General features: G+C 43.4%; 1 long non-coding RNA gene across 1 annotated transcript in view; it reads right to left on the bottom strand.

The window, feature by feature from the left end:
- LOC146863290 (uncharacterized) overlaps nt 1-19,064 on the bottom strand; it is a 354,056-nt gene that overhangs the window by 20,886 nt on the left and 314,106 nt on the right. Inside the window, exon 8 of the long non-coding RNA XR_014978589.1 lies at nt 5,381-5,499. This is a non-coding gene — a long non-coding RNA (uncharacterized LOC146863290). The remainder of the gene's footprint in view (nt 1-5,380; nt 5,500-19,064) is intronic.

The following is a 19,064-nucleotide window of genomic DNA, read 5'->3' as shown; positions in this document are numbered from 1 at the left end:
ATTCACTTTTATCGTGAAGCTCCCTGCCTCACTGTCCAAGATAGGCACATAGTTAAGTTGGCAGCGGAGACTTTCCTGTGCAATTATTGCAATGCCCCCTCCTCTGCCTGTAGGTCTGTCTAGTCTGTATATTGTATATCCCTCTGGAAGTGCCTCCAAGGCGTCAGGCGTGGATTCCTCATCCAGCCAGGTTTCGGTTAAAAATGCCAGGTCCCATTGTGTTTCAGTAAGTAGATCATATAGATCTAGCTTGTGTTTGCGTAAAGAGCGGACATTAACCAGTCCGCATTCTAGGGTATTGTCCGTAGTGGCCATGCTTCTACCAGGATCGTAGGAGAAGTGACAGTGTTCACAACCTATGTTGTCCTCTACTTTTAGTTTGTGCTTGCACTGCTCAGTAGTACTAGGACGAAGCGCTAGTAGTTCTAGCTTACTCCACCGTGTATGATTCGCACGAGGGACATGGGGTCTAGCCCTAGACCGCGTGCGATCGCGGACGGGCGCAGACGGGCTTGCCTTAAGCGCGCCTTCGGCGCGCAAACGGCGCTCCCGCTGCGCTCGTCCGCTGCGCTTGTGCTGGGGGCACATTTAGGGAGAAGGTTGAGGGCGTGGCCTGGCTGAGAGGCGTGGCCTCGTGTCGCGAGGGTGAGGCGTTCGTGCTCCGACTCTGGCACCAGACAGCGCTATGTCCGCTGTAAGTGGAGTGGAAGCCTGTCCTTTTTAATCAGGTAGAGGTCGTTTAAAAACAGAAAACAAAACAGATAAGTGTTTTTAAAAAGAGCAACAAAACCTCCGGCTTCCGCCTCAGAGGGTGTCAGTTTCAATAGTTCCATAGTTCCATAGTTGCCGCCCATCAGCACTGTTTGAAAGTGGAAGTGTTTGCCGCTGTGCTAGCTAAAAACCTATTGGCCCACTGTGAGCCACGTGCGTGCATCATGTTGAAAAGTCAGAAAGATTAAAAGGTCCCTTCACCCAACCACGTAAAGACTGTGAGAAGCACTACAAGGCTTTTTTTTTGTTTTCGCTGTGTAACCTCATGTCACTAAAGGGCGCGTGGACTTCTAATAAAAATAATTGCGCTGACTCCGAAAGCACACATCTACCTCCTCTCTTAAACTGAAACAAATTGCAGTAATCTTACCGTATGATAACTGCTGAATCTATCAAACACCCGGGGATCTGAAAACAGCAGCAAGTCAGCGAGCTTAGTGCAGCGCTACTTTAAAGCAGCAGCACACAGCGTATAACAATACACATTCTTGAAAGTATCAGCAGAGGGGGAAAGGGTTAACAGACCTGCACATGCCGCCACCCGAAGAAAACAGAGGCAGGCATCTGGCGGGAGGTGGGGGAGAGAAGGCACGCCACGGGGAGATACAGCACTCCCTATTTATTTATTTTTGATCTGACGTGGAGTGTGTGTCATTAAAAGGCACGCAGCCTTCAAATAACAAGCAGGGGTAAGAAGGTGGCACCGAGGAGAGGAGATGGAGTGAGTGGCAGTATGATGTGAGCACAAGAGAGTAGGGGGAGGAGTGTGAGATACCAGTGTGGGAGCAAGCGTGTTTCTGAGTCTAAAAGAGCAACAATAAAAAAGAGTGCTTGTAAGCTAAGAAATTATATGAAACTTAACAGCACATGTAACAGGGGCAGACCTCATGGGAGGTTACGAAAGTAGAGAAGGAGGGGCTGCTGAGTATATTACTCAAAGAAAAGCATACATTTACAAAGGACAGTAAAGGGAGTCAATTAGAAAGATGGCTGGTGCTTAAAGCTCATATTCTAGATACAGCATGTCTCGAAGGGACAGCGCATGCGCTGCCTAGGCGAGACCTAATAAGGTACACTTTCCCTGGTTGCGCAATGGCACACTGTAATAGGTGCACCAGCCACAAACAGGGACAGTGTGCCGTATTACAAAGAATGATCTGCTTCCAGGGCAGCCACCAACTCACAATTTACAGCAAGCCTTTTTTTCCTATAAACTGATATAGAGTCCATCAGTAACTATTTCTAGATGCTGATTGATGAATTCCATCTAAAGGGGCAGACACTTGCCCACTTAAAGCCCCTCAGACATCGTTCAGAATGTTTGGAAGCTGATTTTAGATATCTCTTACTATGTGCAGAATCGGACTGGCCTATAGGGCAATGAGGAAGTGCCCGACAGGCTAGCCTCACAGATCAGTGTATGGGCTGGTTTTTTAGCTGCTTGTGGGCCTGTTTTCTGGTATGCTGGGCTGGTCTTTACTATTGATTGCCTTAATATTAAAGAAAACAATGCCTGCGGCAAACTCAAATCCATGTTGTCTTCCGTACCTTGCAAAACACTCAAAGAGTGTCACTTTACAAGTTCAAAATTGCCTCTGTTTGCAAACATGCGCCACTTCTTTTTCCCCCCAGCTAATTCACTAATGAGGTCCATTTTTAATTTGGTGCTCACGCCTATTTTGTGTCCTAGTCTGACCCTTACTATGTGATAGCACTCACCTGCATTAGTTCTCCCAAAAAAACATGCTTGTACTTACAAAAAAAAAACTCTTCTGGGTAAGCGAGAAGAACGAATAAGAGCTGTGGAACCTGACTAGTTTATGCAGGCACCTGGCAATTGCTAACACTTAAGGATGATGTATTGAAATAGTGGATATGGCTGTGTAGTATTCGTGATATATTAGGTATGCTGACCCCCCAAATATTTTTTTTCAAAATATTTTTATGGGTTTTACATCTTATGTGTAGCAGTTAAGCAAACCATGGGCTCGGTATTCGTTAATCTCACCCATTTTATACACAAGATATAGCACAGAAATCTGATCATCCATCACATAGATTCCACCATTAAGGTAGTAGCATATACAGGGCCAAAACAGAATTCCAGCTGCTTGTGAATATGAGGTTATTGGCCTTCATCAGGGCCCAGCCAGCTCTCATGAAATACCCAGGGTGGATTACGGATTGTATATGGGCATGTGCGGGAAAACATCTTTTACCACGCAGTCTGAAAAAAGACTACCCTTTACAATGCATTCACTACCCGACTGCAATGTTACCACACATTGCTTTAACCTGCAAGTCATTACAACAACTTGCTGTAGGGGGTGCGTTGTTGGACTGGTGTTGGATTTTTAAGTCCAACACCTTCCCTACTGCTGCATAGACTAGAGTTTGAATAGTAATGTATACTATTCCAAAGTCCAGCGCCCCCTAAAGCAAGTTGTTGCAACAACTTTGCTTGTTAAAGTAATGCATGGTAGCGTCGCAGTCGGGGTAGTGACTGCATTGTAAAGGCAATATTTTATTTGTTTGAAGTGACCTAATCTCTCTCTACTGTTTCACAGACTGGATTTGGTATAGTAAATTGTACCCCTTCCAAGTCCAACCCTTTCCCTACTGCTGCACAGACTGGAGTGGGAATAATACATTTTACCCCTCTGCATTCCAACACTTTCCCTACTGTTGCACAGAGTGGAGTGGGAATAGTACATTTTACACCTCTGCAATTCAACAGTTTCTCTAGTGTTGTACAGACTAGAAAGGGATAGTACCTTTTACCCCTCCTGAGTTCAATGCTTTCCCTACTGTAGCACAGATCGGAGTGGGAATAGTAAATTTTACCCCTCCTGAGTTTAACCCTTTCCCTACTGTTGCACAGACTGGAGTAGGGATTAGTAAATGTTATCCCTTCGCAATCCAACACTTTCCCTACTGTTGCACCCACTGGAGTGGGAATGGTAAATTGTTACCGCTCCTGAGTGCAACGCCTTCACTACAGTTGCATTGAATGGAGCGGGAATAGCACATTTTACCCCTCCGCATCCCAGCACTTTCCCTACTGTTGCAGTGACTGGCATGGGAATAGTAATTTGCACCCTTCCTGAGTCCAATGATTTTCTTACTGTTGCATAGACTGGAGTTGGAATAGTGAATTTTACCCCTCCTGAATCCAATGATTTCCCTACTTTTGCAGAGATTGGAGTAGGAATAGCATATGTATTATCCCTATAATGTTATAATTTTGTTTATATTGTTTGAATTTGTATTATTATGTTTATGTGTATTGAATCTAATATTATATTTATTTTTTATGTGATTGCAATGTGTAATATATTTTTAGCAAAATGTCATTTTTATTTTGCTTAGTTGTTATGTGTAATTAAATTGGTATGTTTTTTAGAATATTTTCTAGTTTATTTGTTACAGTTTGGAATTTATGATATATATAAATGTGTGTGATAATTTTTTAAGTTTACAAAACATTTGTCAAATGTAACATACTTTACTATTCATTTAATATTGGTTTTAAATTATATATGTTTAAATAAACATGCACATATATATGATTTTTTTTAAATAAGTGTAAAAATTATATAAAATTTTAAATCATTTAAATATATTTAATTTACATTATATTACTGTTTAATGTTAATATATTAAATTCTTTACTATGTTCAACTATGTTTATATTAAACAACTGTATTTTTGTGTTCGATTTTAGTGTATAATGATTTTTTTTTCTATATTTCTGTCATTTACATTATAAGTATAGGATAACTATATTTTTGTGCTCGGTATTTTTGACATGATATTTATGTCCCACAATATTTGCGGTTTCGATATTTAGTCAGTGAACCGCGTTTTTCTGATCCCTAACACCCTTTTTGATGCACACTGGAGTGCCTCACACATTCGCAACTTGCCCTCATGCAGGTGACACTCTGCATTACCTCAACACCCTTTATCTGATGTGGTGTTGGAAATGCATCAGTGATGCCAGATTGAGAAACCAAGTTTAATTCTTCGCCCATATTAGACTGGCTTTCCAACCTGGCCTCACTGAGGGATCCCCAACACCACACCAGATAATGGGTGTTGTGACAATGTGGCCTATCGCCAGCATGAGGACAATATAAGAAAGTGTGAGACACTGCACCACGTTAGATAAAGGGTGTTGTAGTAATCTAATATGTGTGAAGGAAGAATCATCCATTAACTTTTGCTCAGTCTAACTAGTGACTGTGCACAGAACTAACTTCAAAGATTCATAAACATTACTACCACAGAAAGATTGAGACCTGAGGACTGCATAAACTTAAACAGTAAATAGTCAATTTATTTTCAGGTAACTTAACAAATAATGGCTCTGAAGGTCTAGGTATTATAATGTTAACACATTTAAATAAAAACAGTATACATCAAGTGTTAGTTACATTTTTGTGAATAATGAATCTTCTACAATAAAAAACTAATTTGTGAAATTTGCTATTAGAAGCTACATAACTTCTTGACGGTGCTGAAAATCTGACATAAATAAAGGAAAGGCAAACCTATTTCTAACAAAGGAATTTCAAATTATGGATGATGCAAAAGAAAAGGACCATACCTTGTTAGACATCCCTAGACAGTGTTAGGGCAAGAGCGGCGTCTTCTTGTTTGAAGAAAGAATTAATCACACAACAGACACTCTCTTCGTTAAGTTAAACGTATTCAAAATACATATGTCTGAGAAATAAAGAACACAGTGCTGTAATGATCAGAATATTATTTTAAAACGTAGAATGCAAAATTCAAGTATGAAGTACTGGGTTTATTTTAGGTAAATAACAGCTAAAAACAAAAGCACTGCTATAGTGAAAATCAATAAATGTACATATTTGGGAAAAAATTACTAACGATGTATGGAAAATGTGGTGCGCTTAGGGCAGTGATCCCTACTTTAAGGAAACTAGTGTTTACTTTAAGCAAACTTCTAACTAAAACAAAAGTACAGTTTCCATTCAGTTGCTTAAGGAGAAAAACAAATACTCTTTTAAACTCCTGGAAATGGGAACTCTACACACGTTGGCATTTATGTACTGAAACCTCCATTTATACAGTAGAACAATTAGCCCCACACACCTGTTAACTACTTATTAATCAATGCAGAACAATGTCCTTGGAATCAAAATGAATAACACATCTTGAGTCACAGGCAGCACTTCTTACTCACATAATCCCCCAAATGCCAGCCCCCCCCTTGAGCCAAAGGATGATGAATGGGTCTGGTAATATCCAACTACAGGTCATGTAAGCAATCCACCAATGGGAGGTCCCTCAGACAGACAGCATTCAACATTTGTGCTCTTGGCGATAGTTGGGAATGTTGTTTCAATGATGGATGGATGCAACCTGCAGGATGGGCCTTACAAGAATCAGTAGTTTGGTGACGTGAAGGGTGAAAGTCCAAAGAACGTCTGTGGAGAAAGTATCTGCTCTCTCTGTGTGCAATAGTTTTAGGCCACCTTCCTCAGGGAGGGGGTATGATGATATGATCTTCCTCACCTTCATCCTATCCAGTCCCATTCCTGTGTGTTGATGCCAGATAGGTTAACTGAAGTCTATGGTATGATCAATAATAATCAAACATGGATGTAGACTCCCCCTTTCTCAACCAACAACTGGTGTTGGTTGAAGGTTAGAGTTGGCCATCAATTTCACCTTACCACCCCTAATTACCTCCTACAATTGCTCGGCCTTTTGCTCTGACTCATAATTACACAAATATTTCAGAAATGATAGGGACACATACCTCTTCTATTTAAAAAAAAAAAAGAAATACAGGGGTATAGAATTTGATAAAACGTCTCCTTACCCAAGAGACTAGATGCTTCAGAAATCTATTTGTCCTGCAAAAAACATAAACTTGTCCCATTTGGTTCTACGCAATGAGACGACATATGGCGTAATTCTCATCAATCACAGCTAAGATAGTAGCTTTTCTGATTATGAAAGGGCTCGTATCAGGTCAGGCTGTGGATTTTAGTAAATCTAGGATTATACAATTTCTGATTATGCCAGACTCTTAGCATACCAGGGCTCTGCACATCTCATATCTTTGAATAGTCACAGGCGCTGCATCTTCAGAGGCTTTCTATGAATGGGCTCAGTTTATGCTGGTTTTCTGATTACAGCAGGACTCTGCATATGCCAGCACTTTCATTATGCCTCGGCTCTAGTTATAGCAGAGTTCAAGATATATCATTGCTCTCTTTCTAACTTTAGTTTCTGAGGAAGTAACTTGTGAATAGCTCTAGAAATTCGCTCGATTCCACTAAATGCTCCGGGTATTTTGTTTGATTTATCCTTGCAGTGCAAGTGTTTATGTTGCCAACTGAAGATTAAGGTGGTACTCTCCACTTGAACACATTGGGCTTGATTACGAGTAAAGTGATCCACGGAATGCCAGACTCACGGGGTTCAGCGGTGGCGGTCTACCGACTGCCCTAGTACAATTAGGCTGGTCGGACCACCATTGCCTGCCACAGCCGCCAGGGAACTGCCATTCCCTGACGGTGGTGCGGCGGTGTAGAGCGAGTAATATGCTAGGTGGGACCACCGCAGTCCCTCCAAGCATATTACAAGTTTCTAGTCTGCCACGGATTTGATGGTATTTCCTCCTCCATGAAAACCGTGGTGGAGAGGACACAAAGGAGGCCCTACAGGGCCCCCTGATGCCACACGCCATGTGGATGCACACAGGGTGGCCAACATGTGCCCCCCTGTGTGCATGCACACCAGTTACTGCCAGGCATGGACTTAACAGTCGATGCCATGCAGGAACTGTTTTTGTCGTTCCCATTGCAGTGCCCATTTTTAGAGGCACTGCTGTGGAAATGCAAAAAAAGTCTGCCAGACAGGAGGAAGCTTTGGCAGTGCAGCAACAGGGCGGTCCTGGCGCCTCACCGCCAAATTCATAATCAGGCCCATTGTGTTTTTTTGGACACATCACTTCTTCTCATTATACCACAGTTACCTTGTTTGCCATAATTATGAGTACATACTAACTGCTATGTCAATGGCTGGACATTTCCATTTTAAAACTATGCAAAGTCTCATCAGAGTCAAAATGTTTTGATTAGCATGACTTCCACAAGCAAAAGTTAGTTTTTCACTCATAAAAGGGTTTACTCCCATAACGATTTTCAGGTGAGCAAATCTCACAAGTGCTGGAAATAGGCAGGACGTGTTTGTTCTAAGGCTGGAGTGCCCTGTACATTTGAGTTCACCCAAAAATGTATATATGTTTAATGTATTCACCAACTCTTCTCCAACACCTTTCCACCTTGGAAATGTTTGGATACTTACTGCTGACAAGTGCAGGAGTGAACATTTATCCACTGTTGGAATGGAGTTTTCTATAGGGGAAAATATTTTTTCCCTGGGGAGAAAAAGTCATAAAAGTTTTAACAAATTGATTTGCACTTGCTCAGCACATTTTCGCATGAGCAACTGTATGTATGTATATTTTCTCATTCAAACATGTAATTCATAAACGTTTGCTTGTAATAAAGCTGGAAACTAGGCCTACTTCTGTAAACTCTAGTGAATTTCTGAAAGCTATAAATCTGTACTGATGTGAAGCCTTAGACCTTTGGATGAACTTTTGTGACTTTTTTTAGACAAGCATTGGCATAGAAAATAGCTGTCGTTTATCAGAGCTATTGGCTTTAGTAATGATTTTTAGAGATGCTGTACAGCAGCAAGGCTGCAATGCAGCATAGCTACAAAGAGTTTTTTCAGGAAAGTGCTATGCTAAGTGTGAATGCTTGTTTCTTTATTAAAAAAAGAACAAAGACACAGGGGAATGATTTGGGAGATTAGCCAAAGAGGGAGGGAGGGCGGGATGGAAGGGCCCGGGTGGAGGAACCGGACACGCAAAAAGACAATGGGGAAGCACATGGTCAACGGAGGGTGGGCAGGAGTTACAGGGGACGTACAAGGGCAACTGAGGGTGGGCAGAGAGCCTCAGTGAGCAAACTGACAATGGAGGGTGGACGTGAGCGTCTGGTGAAGCAAGCTGACGACAAAGGGCAGTCAAGAGGGGCTGAGAGAGCATGTTGAGGATAAAGTGTGAGTAAGAGGGGCTGAGGCAGCAAGCTGACTGCATATGGTGGGTGGGTGGGAGGGGCTGGGCAAGCAAGCTGACAATGGAGGGCATGCAGGAGGTTTTGGGAAAGCAAACACAAGAAGAGGAAGGAAAGCCTACAGAAGCCGATGAATAAGAAGCAAGCACACAAGAGTGACAATGAAGCCAACTAATGGTAAGCAAGCACATGAGAGTAACAATGAAGGCAACCAATGGTAAGCAAGCACTTGAGAGTGACAATGAAGCCAGCCAATGGTAAGCTCACTGTAAACTAATCATATGTCATGCAACAGCGAGACCTAAAAAGGGCCCGGGTTGGTTTTACTGATTCTCTGCTAATATAGTTTTAAAATATTGGCATGCATCAAACATATTAAATCATGCTATAGCAAAGTAGTATTTAAAGTTGGCCTTAAAATATGCCATAGTTTATATGTAGTGGCTGTATACTTACTCGGTTTTTTCAGGTTGAAAATATATTTGGTTACATCTTATTTTAAAAGGAAATACATTGCACAATATTTCAGCAAAAATGTCTGCAACCTTTGTTTTTTGGATACTTTGTTTGCTTTAAAAATAAAATTACCAATCTTGCATCCATTCTCTACTTATACTTGCATATAAAGGAACATTCTGAAAGCATTGTAACTAGCTACAAATTGGCAAATGTTGCAAACATGTGAGGACGTTTACACACTGTCATTAATGCAGGCTGAACGTATACCTCAACCTCACTGTATTTCCTTGCAGAGTGAACCATAACTGTAAAGGCTATGTATAAATGAATCGGATATGGCATTTTGAGCATTTTATATGTATGAATGTGTATCTTTCATTGGCATTTCTCTTTCTCACAACTGTACTGTGGCATGCCTTGGTTTCGGGCAATAGGAGTTCTACTCTCCTGGGAGCATTATAAGATCATTCTAGCAAATTAAATTCTTTTGTTATGTTATGTTAGTGAGACTTGTAGAGCGCGCGAATACCCAAAGGTGTCTTGGCGCTATGGATGCAGTCAGTATTCATCACCTGGGGATCAATCCTGGAATAACCATGGGGCATATCAACAAGGGTTTTATCTCTGCTTTTTTGGCTTTAAAAGCCAAAAAAGCAGAGATAAAACTAGCGCCCTATCAACAACAGGGTGCTAACATGCAAATTTGCATGTTAGCACCCTTTTACTCTACGCTTCCCCTTGCATCTCTAATGAGATGCAAAGGGGGCGTTCCAGAGTAAAATAATAGGAGAAATGTCGCTAAGCGACATTTTTCCTATTATCCAGAATGTCGCTAACCCTGTTAGAGACAAAAAAAGCAGCGCTAACCGCGGTTAACGCTGCTTTTTTACGTCTGGTATTTTTCAGACTTAGCCATGATATCCTATGGAAGGAGGATATCATGGCTAAATTTGCCTGTCCCTATCAACAAGGTAACGTGAGATTATCGCTGGGTTTCCAGCGCTAATCTCACGTTGGCCTGTTAGCGTGAGGATTTTTATCGCTATTGAGATAAGCGTTGCTAATAGCACGCTATCTCAGCGATAAAAATTCACGCTAGCCGGCGATAATTATCCTAGCGCTAAGTGCGCTTACAGATAATTATCGCCGGTTGTTGTTGATATGCCACCATGTTTTTAACTTCTTTCTAAAAGTAATGAGGGAGGTGGCTTCCCTGAGCTCGATCGGCAGTGTATTCCACAGTTTTGCGGTGCCGTAAGATAGGCTTCGGCCTCCCCAGCCTGTGGTTAGTATTTTTGGAACATTCATCAATCTTGCACCTGCGGATCGCAGCTGTCTGGTTGGTTGATACCAGTCAAAAAGTCGTCTAAGAGCAAAAGGTCCTGTGTTGTTGCAAGCCTTATAGGCTATCTAGACAACTTTGAACTTGATTTGCTGACCCACCGGGAGCCAATGGAGTCTACGGATCTCCTTGGACATTGAGTCATACTTGGAAAAGTTGCCCAGTAGCCAAGCGGTAGTGTTTTGGAATGTCCGAAGTTTATTTTGGTATTGCTTTTGCATACCAAGATAGAGACCATTGCAGTAGTCCAGTTTAGACTGTACCAGTGCAGTGACCACCGACTTTCTTGAATCTATCGTAATGTACGGCAGGATTTTCTTCACATTTTTTATCAGAAAATGTGAGGCGGAGACAATAGCATTAGTCTGATGTGATAGTGCTAATTTAGTGTCAATCTACACTCCTACATTTTTTGTACCGGTTTGGGCGCTTCCCCCATCTCAGGTGTCCACCAGAGATTGTCCCATCTAGGTTGCAGATTACCGAAGATGATAACTTTGGTCTTATCTGAATTTAGCTTCAGACAATGCATTCCCATCCATTTCTTTACCTCTCTCATGCAGTTCTGAAACTGCAGGGCGGGCGAGGCTTGTTTCCTATATGCTGCTGCAACTATCTGGGTGTCGTCCGCATAGGACGTCAAGGAAAAGCCACATTTTCTAATCAAGGAGGCAAGTTCCGTAACACAGATATTAAAAAGAGTTGGACTCAGGGAGGATCCCTGAGGGACTCCACAGGGCAAAACGTATGGTTCCGATCGAAGACTGCCCATAGTGACTGTTAGTCTCCTTTCCTTCAGAAAGGCGGCTAGTAAGGTCAGTGCTATTCTGTAGTGGCTTGACCTGCCTCGCGCTGCCTGAGCGCGAGGCGTACATTCAGCGTCTCGCGCTGCCTGCGATGACGTAGTGTTTAATGACAGTTGGTGATAACGTGTGTGTTGTGGTTAGCCACAGGCAAGCATTCGTGCCCGTGGGAGTTCGTAAATAAAGACTTGCTGTGCTACGCTTCTGACTACGCCCAGTCTTTACATGAGAAAGTGGCGACGAGGATGGGATCCGAACCCACGCGTGCAAAGCACAATGGATTACTCCCCAAGAAATGGATGAGAAAGTGAGGTCCAAGTCTGCTGAGGTCCAGGTCAAACAAAAAGAGTACTTTGATGAAAGGAAGCGTGTTAAGATCAGAGAATTTGCGGTGGGAGACAGGATCAGAATTAAGAAACCAGGTTTTGTAAGAAAAGGAGAAGCTAAGTATGGGGAAATTGTGGTGGTGGATAAAGTGTGTGGAAATGCGGTTCGAGTCAATGGAAAAGACTGGTGGAATAGTAACAAGGTGGCGAAAGTTAAAAATGTGCTCAATGACGTCAAGTGTCCCATGTTGAAAAGTGAGGTCTGTCATAGGATCTCTCAAGGTAAACTTGATGTCCAGAGCTCTTCTCCCAGCCACGCCGCTGTCAGGAGGAGTACCAGAACAGTTAATATTCCTGTTAGGTACCGTCAATGATTTTCTGTGTTTCTCTATGCCACTGTTGTGTTTCTCCTGCACTTCCTTTCTTTTTCTCTCTCTCTCTCTCTCTCTCTCTCTCTCTTTCTCTCTCGTTTGTTCTTTCTTTCTTTCTTTCTTTCTTCCCTGTCTCTTGCTCTCCCCTTCGCTGCTTTCTCTATTTCTCTGTTCTCCAAGAAAAGGAGATATGTAGTGGCTTGACCTGCCTCGCGCTGCCTGAGCGCGAGGCGTACATTCAGCGTCTCGCGCTGCCTGCGATGACGTAGTGTTTAATGACAGTTGGTGATAACGTGTGTGTTGTGGTTAGCCACAGGCAAGCATTCGTGCCCGTGGGAGTTCGTAAATAAAGACTTGCTGTGCTACGCTTCTGACTACGTCCAGTCTTTACATATTCCCTGTACCCCCACCGATTCCAGACCCTTCTGTAATAAGCTGTGATCCACCATATCAAATGCGGCTCATAAATCGAAGAGGATTAGGGCGGCTGTCCCCCCTCAGTCCATCACTGCTCTGATCTCCTCAGTAGCATTGACCAGGTGAGCTGGATTTGGCTTCTAGAATATGCTTGACCACTACATCAGGAGAAATAGTGGAGAAAGAACTAAAGCGGTTCCTCCTAGTTGCATCCCCAAGGGGAGAAATTGTCGTACTGTAAAAGGGCGTGGCTGAGAAAGCCTCAGAGATATCCATAACTTTAGTTTTAAAAGCTGATGAGACCAGATCACAAAGGTTTTGGTCACATTTTATTACTTCGGACTTTGGTAGGGACACTAACTTGTTCACTGTCCTAAACAACTTCTTGGAGGGGTTTTTAGCTTTCTCAATTTGCTTGGTAAAATAATCTCTTTTTGCAGTTTCAAGTGAGTTTTTATAATGACTTAGAATTGTTCGATACAACTCTTTATCTGCTGTATTAAAGTTTGTTCTCAAGCGCCTTTCTATTCTGCGACACATTTGTTTTTTCGTGCGCAGGGTGTCGGAGAACCATGGTGCCGAAGTTGTACTCCGATTCCCAGATGTTTTCCCCGGAGGCACTGAGGCTTTCATTGCTTTATTAAGCCAATCAGTGTATTTAATAGCATCTAAATATGAAGCTAGGTTGAGTTGAGGATGTGTCTCCTGCAAGAAATTGGCTCTATATATACTGCACCAAAGTGAGGTACAGTGTGTATAGAGTCCAAGAGTCTCCAGAGGTTTGGCAGAGGTTAAAGTTAGATAGAACCTTACTCTCTAAAGTGGTAGCTTGGTCGAGCAGTAAGGCAGTATCAGAGGACAGTGTAAAGCACTTGATGTACACACTCAGTCAGCAAATGGTCTCACACACTCAAGAACTGAACTCTAGGCAAATTGTTTTGTATAAAAAATATACTGTTGCTTTATTTCTAGAACCAAGCAAGCCTGGTACAGGTAAGCATATAAATACTTTGCAGTAGTAATTTACTTGTATGAACACAGTTCAGAATTGCAGTATAACTTGTACTGGTTTTGGTTACAGTTTTAAGAAAGCAGTTTGCAACACATTGCAGGTATAGTACATTCAATTGAATGGGCTTTTTAAGTAAAATGCAGTTAATTACTTTTCAGCTTGCTTTTGCTAACACAGGACTGGATCCTAGATTCAGCCCTGGGACATTTCCTGAAAACAGGTGAGTAAATGCGTTTTGGTTAAAGGTACGATTTTTAAGGAATATTATTGCATTTCAACAGTTGACACTTAGAAACTTTTTCACATAGAATCACCAATGTTATCCTACGGGAGGAAATTCACTTAGCAGGTAAGTTAGGTTATTGTTACTTTTTCTTACTCAGTGCTGGATCCTGGATTCAGCACTGGGACATTTCCTGAAAACAGTTGAGAAAATGCGTTTTGGTTAATCGGCTGATTTTTAAGGAATATTTGTAGTTTTCAAAAGTCGACACTTCGAAACTTTTTGGGAGAAAAAGTGTCAATGTTATCCTATGAGGAAAAATTAGTTATCGGTTTCAAGGTAAGTAATCGGTCTTTTGAGTTAGGGTTCTAGTGTTAGACTCAGGGGTCTCCCAAGGTCAGTGATGCACTGTTGTTGCACCCTCAGCGGTACTCGGGCGGCCGTGTGCATAGTGTTGAGGCCCAATGTTATACTATGGGGGTTAGGGAGACTCCGGTTGGTGGCGGCTGGCAAGCAGGCCACAGGGTTGTGGGAGTAAGGCTCCTACGGTTAAGCTCAGGGCAAGTTGGGGACCAAGTTAGCACCAAAGGGGCACCCTCAGCGGGGCTAGGGCAGGCGGGTGGAGGGTGCAGTTTTGAGGTCGGGTGCCCTGTTGATTTCAATAGAGATTCTCCGGGACAAAGAAACACTGCAGACTCGGGGACGAAGATCTTCCAGGAGTGACCACCACTTCGAGGGGTAAGTTGGGATGTAGAGGGATGGTTAGGCTCCACTGGGTTGGGCACATAAGGCTGTGGGGCGTTGTTGCAGGGGTGCCTTTGGACGTCGGATTTTCTTACCCGCTCTGGTCGCGGTAGGGGGGGTCCTCTGGATTGAGGCTGCAGGTGTCGTCTGGAGGCTTGAGGCAGGTTAGATGTCACCGGATCTCGGGTCAGGATCGCCGGGGGGACCTCCTCGTGGTGTTTACACCTAAACTGGACAGTGAACCAACTCGCCTGCGTTAGGCACCAACCGCAGAGGAAATACCAATATTCTGTGAGATACAAAGCAATTCTGTGTCCAAACTTGAATAGTGCCCTCTGTCCAAAGGCACAGATATACGGATGAGATATAAGAATATAATCTCCAAAGGAAATTTTGAAGTGAGAGACCACTACGTCACATATCAATTTCCTAATGGTTTCGCGAAATAGAGGAACGTCCTGAAGAAGTTCTGTTTGCTGAGCGAAACGCGTTGGCTGTGGCTCTTTTAAGAAAAAATAAATAAAGCAGGAACCTTATATTTTTTCAAAACGGACTGGACAAAATATGATTTGATTGTATACATTTGGGAAATGGTGCAGCTTTGATATAGCTTATGTCCTTATGGTGTTTGTTCACTCAAACACGGGCCGGGCTCGGCGGGTGCAGATTGTGCTGGATTTGCGGTTTCTGGCAGACACCAGAAGCTGCAGTTCAAACACGTCCGGGGTTCACGGGAGAAGCAGCCTGGAAAGTGAATGCAGGCAGGTCCTCCCGAATTTTTGAGGTTGCTGGCCGCTGGACACGCCAGAGTTTTGCAGGAGCAGGTTCGAGGGGAGACAGGCCTGTAGGGCTGGGGCCAAGTCAGTGGGCGTCATCCTCTTGTTAGCTCTGCACTGCTTCTCGTCCTTCTTCTTCTTCTTCTTTTCTTGTGGTTGCTGGATCTGAGGAAGGAAGGTTCAGGGTGCCCCTAAATACTACATTTAGGGGCATTACAGGTAGGTACAGGGTAGGGACCAATGGATCCCTTCCCTGGGGGGGGTACACCTCCTATTCTGCCACTCTCCAGTGGGAGGGGGGCTGGAGCCTCTCCCTGGTTGGCTGGATCCCCCCATCCTCAAGATGGCGGGGACTCGAGGTTGTGCTTCACCTCGCTTCCCCCACCTTAGGGGTGGAGTTGGCAGAGGTGGGCACACCTCTCTTCCTCACTTGTTTTTCCCGCCGGTTCTCCCGCCCAAAGTGGGGGGTAGAACCAGTGGGGACCAGTTGCTGAAAGCAGCAAATGGTCTGCAGAAGCTCACAAAGGCAGCATGCCTTTGAAGCTTCTCCTTCGTGAACCCTGCCCATCCTGGGGGAGGAGGCTTGGCACCTCGTCCCAGGATGTACATTTTTTCAAGCCCCCGAGAGCAGCAATCTCTCGACCCAGGGGTCCAGAAACATGTCTGGTGGTGGCAGCCTGTGCAGCCACTCAGTCAGGTCACTGGGAGTTGGTTGAGTTTCAGGGGGCATCTCTAAGGTGCCCTCTGTCGTGCATTTTACATTAAATCCCATACTGGCATCAGTGTGGGTTTAATGTGCTGAGAAGTTTGATACCAAACTTCCCAGTCTTCAGTGTTGCCATTATGGTGCTGTGTAATGACAACCTCCCAGCACCATATACTCTTAATGGCAGCACTGCAATTACAGGGCCCAGAAATGGACCTGGGTACTGTAGGGGTACAGGGCTCATGCACCTGTACCCTCACCACTTGCATAGGGCACCCAGCTAGAGGGGTGACTGATGCATGCCAGGGCAGTGGTTTGTGGGCATGGAACACAGGGATGTGTGCCATGTCGACTCTTTGTTTTGTTCTGCACCTAGGCACCCAGCCTGCAAAGGCAGTGTGTGTGTGTCAGGGTACAGGGCCTCTAAGGGTGGCACAATAAGTGCTACAGCCCTTAGGGGCCTTCTCTGATCACAGTGCCCTAGGTACCTATGGTACCATTTACCAGGGGCTGACATGTGGCCAGAGATGCCAATTGGATTTAGGCTTCAATGCAGTTTTAGGGAAGGAACACAGGCCCTGGGTACCTTATTGGCAGGAGCCCAGGGCACACTCAGTCAAAGTACATCAGCTATTCAGCAAAAAGTGGGGGCATACCATGCAAGAAAGAAGGCACTTTCTCACATCTCCTCCAACCAAGCCTGCAGCAGAGCTGGTTCTACCTTATTCCACGCGATATAGGTCGTGGGGTGTGTTTTTGTTTTCTGGACTGGCTGAGCTATAGGAATTGCAAGGTCAAACCTAACTAAAAAGTGATCTGTCCATGTCAGAGGCGGAATTTCATTTTGAGCAAGCCCTAGCATAGAGGTAGAGAACCCATCCAGCATATGTCCTGCCTCATGGGTGGAAGAGTGAACCATCTGAGAAAGGCCCAAGGCTCCCAATGTCTCCAGAAGCACGGCACTCTCCTGGTCTTCTGTGTCTTTTAAATAGACATTAAAATCTCCAAGGATGGTAAACTCATTACGGGCAAAAGTGGGTTCTAAGAGCCCATCCAGGTTTTGTACAAACTTGCATCTGGCACTGGGGGGCGGTAGAGTAGCATGCCTCTGAAAGTTTTTCTAAGGGCTATTTCGATAGAAAAGTGAAGGGCTTCAAAGAGGGGGTTGAGGCAGGGAGAAACTTAGCTTCAAATTGTCTAATATTTTAATATAGATATTTAATAATTCTATTTCCATTTCCAGTACACTGTGCTGCAGTATACCTAAGGATTTACTGAATGTATTATAACTGCATAAGAGGCTTTGCTAATTTTCCATTAGCCATTTTATACTGCAGATTTTTTTAGCTACTATTGAATATGGTAATCTGCTAAGCGGCACTTTCCCTGGTGATTTTAGTGGCTGAACTAAGTGAGTTTGCTGCGGTGCCCGGTGTCAGAGACAGGATATGTGGACTTGGCCAACCATCTGATGGTACTAGCCTTAAACATCCATATGGGTCCCAGTACGTCTTGTCAAGTGTGTGTGTGCGCGTGTCTGTGGAGAGAGTGCGAGCAACACATCCACTGGGCTAGTGTGCTTCTCCTATACTCTGCGTTTCCAAGAATCTGGTGTTGCAGTGGCTGCCTGATTACCCCATGCATCAGAATTTGCAGGGGTACCATAGCAACTGGGAGTTGTTTATTGAGGATCATGTTGTAGTAGTTATAGTAAAAACAAATGTTTATTTAGACCAATATCTATTAAACAACATATATACATACAACATTAAAACCAACTATAACGAGCTAAAAGGAAAGATCATGCTGAAACCACTTAGCCAAAAACTACCTTTAAAAACCGTCCCACCGCACTAGCTACATCAAAAAGTTGCGAAAATATAGATTAACCAAGTGGCATCACTTCTAAACCTTATAAAATATTTTAAGAAAATCAGTTTTAAAATTAGGCACCCCACAGTAATAAAATATATACAATTAAACAATAAATGTACATAAAAATTCTGACTCTGTAACCCTCTTATACATTGTCCATCCCCATCCACTAAGCCACGTACTGTATCATTACTTACATTTAAAAGGTTAAAACCAGTTCGAAATTTCAATAAGTTCATACACATCAAAGGGCTGGGAAACTGAAAAATATGGATTAACTAAGTTTTCGTGCCAAGATTCTAACAAATGTAGAGTAGACCTCTTTCTGGCCATGTAACTTAAATCACTGAACCTCAACCCCTTTCAAGGAAATTTTATTTAGTTTTTTTTTTCAAAAGAAACGTGGATTGTCAACCTTAAAATCCACAATTATAAAGTTATTGGCAATTGTCGTGAGTTTAATTGGCAATTCTAGCAGACTTCTTCAGTAAGCAATTAGACCAAACCAAGAACCGCCCCAAAAAGCTATTCGAACTAATCAAATCTCAATCTAAGGACGCACCCCACTGCCCCAAGCTAACCCAGACTCACTAGCCAATTGAGAGGAATTTGCTGCCTTCTTTACTATGAAGACACATAACGACTTAATATCTGACTCTCATATGGACACTTCACTGCCCCTCTAGGAGCCACACTCACATGCTCCGCAAAGTTCGACCTAAAAAACAACGCATCCTGGTCCTCCTTCCACACCTACAGTGCAGAATCTATATTAAAAACGGTCACAGCCCTGAACCCCTTCAACCACTTCACAGAACCTCTGCCCGCAAACTACATAAAAGACTTCATACCACTGTTACTTCCTCTATGGACCAAGATTATGAACACCTCTCTCCTTCAAGGAACCATCCCCAAAATGCTGAAAGCAGGGCAGGTATCCCCTTACCTTAAAGAAGCCATTGGCGGACCCCTCAGACTTAAATAACTATCGCCCAATATCCAACATCCCCACTTTGGCCAAATGTTTAGAAAAATGTATTCACACACAGCTTGGCAAACACATAGATCAATTCAACCTGCTCAACCAGTACCAATCCGGCTTCTGTGCAG

Source organism: Triturus cristatus, chromosome 2_2 (genome assembly GCF_964204655.1).
Source record: "Triturus cristatus chromosome 2_2, aTriCri1.1, whole genome shotgun sequence".
In the NCBI taxonomy this organism is placed as follows: domain Eukaryota; kingdom Metazoa; phylum Chordata; class Amphibia; order Caudata; family Salamandridae; genus Triturus; species Triturus cristatus.
This window is presented reverse-complemented; position numbering and strand designations above follow the sequence as displayed.